General features: G+C 41.5%; 1 pseudogene; it reads right to left on the bottom strand.

The window, feature by feature from the left end:
* Positions 1–646: 646 nt before the first annotated feature.
* On the bottom strand, positions 647–4,141 carry LOC147250430 (G2/M phase-specific E3 ubiquitin-protein ligase-like; annotated as a pseudogene).
* Positions 4,142–5,273: the final 1,132 nt, after the last annotated feature.

Here is a 5,273-nt window from a genome sequence, read left to right as displayed (position 1 = left end):
ACAACATCACTGATGATGTGTCCCAGCGCATCCACAAGATGTATCTTTGAACTTTACATAGATATACTGTTTGTTTGTCCTCAAATGTTAAGTTATTAGGTTGTTTTCAAATGGCCAAAAATAAGTGCTTACCATATGTTTTGTAGTACCTTGTTTTACACCAGTGAATGTTTAAAAAGAAAGGTACAATAAATGTTTTCAACATTTTAATTTGTTGTGACTGACAACGGTGCAATCAATGAACATCTCTTGCTGGCTCCACTTTGTAAAGTCCATGTAAACTGTAAAACCAAACCACATTGTGAAGTGCATGTGCATTAGAACCAACTTTTTTTTAAACTAATGACAGTGCAGCTACCTAGTAAACACATTATTTTGCATAGAAAAATGTAAACATTATGTAATGAATTCACAGTGTTGAGCCAAAGAACAAAGATCCTGAGGTACATGTGTCCATGTTTCAATTGGTCTTTTCCTTATACCTTCAACATGACAATCCTGAGGTTTGTAACACATAAATCCGGTGTTATCCAACGGTAGTCAATCTTTTTGTAGTAGCTTCAACATACTTGAACAATCCTGATGCATGTTTGTTCCAGTAGCCAACATACCCTTTAGTAGTAGCTTCTGATTACTTGGAACTACTTCACACATTGCTAAAGTCTTGGCTAAGATGAAAAGCCTCTGTGAGAACGGTTTTGAACTGATCATATGAGCTCATATGTTTCACAGGTAGCTCAGTGGTCTTGGCACAGGCATGCACAATGGGGTAACAGACACTGTGATCCCCATAATTTACAGTGCAGTCATGGTTGAACTCAATTACTACATGAAAGTTTTTCCTTTCTGAGGGAAGGAGTGGGACATGTCCTTGGCCTGTTAGCCACTGCAGAAGTTTTGCAGGTGTCATGGGACAAGGGCCATAGATGTCATTGACATCAGTGTCCTCTACATGCTCCTGATCTCCAGCTATGAAGGATATAGATGAAAATGGGGTCGAAGATGTGTTATTTGACAATTTAAATGTCATTTTACCTAACTGCTTTCTACATTTTAAGTGAATTATACAAGAGTAATCTCAGCCACAAGATGACGTGAAGCTGACTCCTGCCTGACTTACTTGAGATTTTAAAATGGAAGGCAGGCTAACAATTGCAAATAATTCCCCTTAAAAAATTTTAGGGAGCATGAAATTTACTGGCACCTGGGCATTTTTTTTAAATTTAGCAGTCATTCATTTACTATTAAAACAATTTGCCAACATGAGATTGAGATAGAAGCCAGATAATCATAAGACACACCTTCAGCTTCATAAAGAAAGTCCTGAAGGAAGTCCAGCATCCTCATCTCCAACTGATGCTTGCTAGTCCCTTCATCACTCAGTGTAGGACGGATGGATGACATGACAAACTCTGCATTGAGCTATGACGACAAATTACGATGTGTTGATATATGTCAATTACACAATACTTTCATCATAAGGCTCATAGCAGCACAACATGTTTGACTGCATTGCACAGGTTACATAGAGATTCTATCACACTATATACTATATATATTGTGGGAGAGGAATTGTTTGTGCAGACACAGATCCCCCACTTCTACCACGGACACCAGAGGTAGAAGCTCAAAATATTTTGAATTTACACAACCTACATCCTAAGAGCCACATTCCACAAATGCATATTCTTTAAGAAATGGACACAACCACTTTCCAACGGCATGACTGTCATAGCCAGGTAGCAAATTTTAAAAAAAGAAATAAATCCACCAAACAGATTTTCAAAACTTTTTTCAATGTGTCTTATTTTGCTAACTTTTATATCTTCCTCATGAACAAACAGGGGCGGGCAGATATCTGGGTACTCTCTGACGTGGGAAAGAAGGCCATATAGCTTCAGGCCTTGTGTCAGCTGTTCCAACATGGGCTGCCACCTCAGCATTGTATGGAGTGAGATTGCACTGCAACAATAGAACCCATTAAATACAAAACCACACTAGTTGCTCATGTGTGGTAAAAGATGATATACTAGACCAGAGGTTCTCATTAGATTATCTATCTTGAGTGCTGTTTCTTTGCCTGACAATCCCCCTCTCTGGAGGTGTGCTGGTTGCTGTGTGCTCAGCTTCTGCCTCTCTCCTCCTCTCCACTCTGCAACTTGCCATTGAGTTTATTTATTCATTGAAGAAATGAAAAGCTTTGGTGAATGTAATTGCTTCATTTCAATATTATATAAATATATAATATAATAAAAATATATAAATCCCTCTGACATTAACTGGTGGGGAGACAAGAGGAGGAGGAGGAGATGATGAGGAGAAGAGACGAGATAGGAGAAGAGAGAGGATGAGGACAAGATGACGAGTAGAGGAGAGAGAATGAAGAGGAGAGGAGAAGGTCTGCTGCGGGCTGCGCCGCCACCTCACGGCGTGGCTGGAGGAGTGGAGAGGAGGAAATCCCATCAGTGCTGCTGCTGCTCTCTTGCTGCTGCCGCGGCCACTCTGAGCCATTGGCGTCGCTGCAGGTACAAACCGCCGCACTGGTCTTGGTCATCTGCTAGTAGTCCATGATCTTTTTTTATTTTTTTCCTCCCTTCCTGTCCTGTGCTTGCGCCCCCCTGGTTGAGAACCACTGTACCATAGTGTAGTATATCTTCTCATACAAACAAACACACATACCGAACAATGGACTCCTTGTTTTCAAATGAGACATATCCAGTATATCCGTAATTGTAGATTTCATCAGTTAGGCCTCCTTCCCTAATTGATTCTGATGACGCCGACTCAACCCGAAAATTTATATAAAAATTACCACAAAGAACATCCCTAAGCAATATTCCATGTAAACACCCCCCCCCCCCCCTTTTCACAATCCTGATCCTATCATACAGAGGACATATTTTGCCAGTTAACTCCTGCAACTGTACATCTGCTACTATGCTGCTGTTGAGATCCATCTGCCCACTGCAGAGGTAGCTGTAGGTCCATGGGCTGAAGAAAGTAGGGGAGGGGCCACCTTGGGCCAAGCTGACAGCCAATATCTCTCCAACAATCCTTTACACAAATGAACCATGAATGCATTTAATCAGGAAAAGCATTTAATAAGAGCAGCTTGTCCATACTTCCTCACAACTAAACACACCTGAAGAAGCCATGATCAAAATCACTCAGGGAATATCGTGGAAGCTTCTGGTTAGGTGGTCCCTCAAAGAAGCGCCCTTCAATACCTGAAACCATTTCTATCCCAAAAACAAACAAAGAAGCCTTTACTGGTGCTGCTGCTATATTAAATATTATTTCATTGTGTCGTTGTGGCCCTCACACTTGTGACAGCACAAGAAAATAGTAATAAGTCTGACATATTACAAAGAACACTGTAAAACAGCTTCATGATTTGGTTAAAAAAATATGCTCCTTTTTTGTTTTACCTGTGAGAAATTATTTTCGGAGGGCACCCGTGTCCACGCCTGCCTCCCCGAAAAAGGCAACCTTCAATGTATCAGAGGGTGAGCTCTTTTTTTGACGCTCCCATTGCAGAAGGCCTCTCTCCAGGATGTTTGTTCTCGATATTTGTATTTTGAACTCCTTGTCTCCATCAACTCTTCGACTGATGGAGTCCAATACATCATCAACACTGACAAGAATAACTTACAATTAAGGATTGCAAATAAGTAAATGTTATACTACTTAAGCGTTTACCAGTTGCTCTTAATCCATAGTGATTTACAATGAGCAGGAACATGACACATGATAATACATGAAATGCATAGAATAGTAGAGTAAATATCATAACTACAGAGAGTCTTTTATCAGTCTAACAGTAGGATAAAAATAAAAATAAATTTAAAATTAGGATAATCTATGCACTGAAGTTATTCAAACTATGACACCTGATTACAGTAGATAACATGAGTGAATCTACTCGAAATGCAATGAGGAGATCAGTCCCAAGTTTGGAAGCCAGAAGGGAGAGGGGTGTGGAACATGTGGAGCATTGCCCCCAGATGATTGAGAGAAGGTTCTGTCAACTTCCCTGTGATATAAACCCTTTAATATATTCAGACACAATTTACCTTTCAATCTGGTCCGTGCCACCGTCCCTGCCCTTGGCGTCATCATCGTCCTTCCTTGCGGCCACCATGGTATTGCCCCTAAACCCCCACCCCCACCACGTGTCATTCACGGCTCTGAGACTTTTACAGTTCGCCAGATCCTGGATGTTCGCCGCCGCGGCCAGTTCCTAGTTGACTGGGAGGGTTATGGTCCAGAAGAGAGATGCTGGATTCCTTCCCAGAACATTATCGATCATAGCCTTGTTCGGAACTTTCTTAAGGCTCACCCCATTTAGACGCCAGGAGGCGTCCTTTTGAAAGGGGGGTAATGTTAGTGTTCTGTTGTGCTTTTGTTCTAGTTCCCTGCAAAATGTGCTTTTGTGTTGATTGTGCTTTGTTTTACAGGCCCACATGTGCTGCTGTGTTGTGGCTGTGCCCCGCCCAGCCCTTTGTTCAGTTTCCCGCCATTTTTGACAGCACACCTGTTTTGCTTTAATTATTTCTTGTGGGTATTTAAGCCCAGGGCTCTGTTCAGTCCTTGCCAGATCGTGCCAGTATTTACCCTGACTTTCTGCGACGCTTGAATCTTGCCTGTCCCTGTTTTTGACTTTGCCTGCGTTTCTTGTACCTTATCTTGGATTGTGAACTGTAGCCTGCAAGTGGGTCCTTTCCTACACTCCCTAACAGTATACCCACTTGCATAGCATCCGTCTTAACCTCTACAGCCACTGCCACCAGGTTACGTCCTCTACTTCCCAGTCTGCTACCTGATCTCCCATTTCTGATAGAAACTGAGAGCAGCATCTTGAAAATCATCTTGTTTTTTCTGTTCAGACTTTTCTTTTATTCTTTCAAAATTCTCTGCATACTGCAACAGTTCATTAGGTGCCGCAATGCTCCATGTCACCAGATGTCCCTTAACATACACAGCAACAACTGTAGAGTTGAAATTTCAGGGTTAAACATTTCAGTGTTGATTTTCACTCCCAAAAAGTAATTTCAATATATTTGGAGTTAAATTTTGGCCAGTGTTGGAGTTATTCAACAGAGTTGATCATTGGCGAGGGGACCGCGACGCCAATTTCCACACTGACTTTTTTTTCATGTGGATATGCTGACACGAAAAAAAAACTCCATCCTGTACATTTTTGCAGTGCACTGGGTCACCATCTTGTCTTGTCTACTTCGTTTAAGTAAAATGTTGGTCCAGGTGAAGTACAA

This window comes from Aulostomus chinensis, chromosome 13 (genome assembly GCF_037954235.1).
Source record: "Aulostomus chinensis isolate RoL2024-O1b breed Wild chromosome 13, RoL_Achi_v1.0, whole genome shotgun sequence".
Classification (NCBI taxonomy): domain Eukaryota; kingdom Metazoa; phylum Chordata; class Actinopteri; order Syngnathiformes; family Aulostomidae; genus Aulostomus; species Aulostomus chinensis.
The sequence above is the reverse complement of the archived record's forward strand: the minus strand, read 5'-3'. Positions and strand labels throughout refer to the sequence as shown.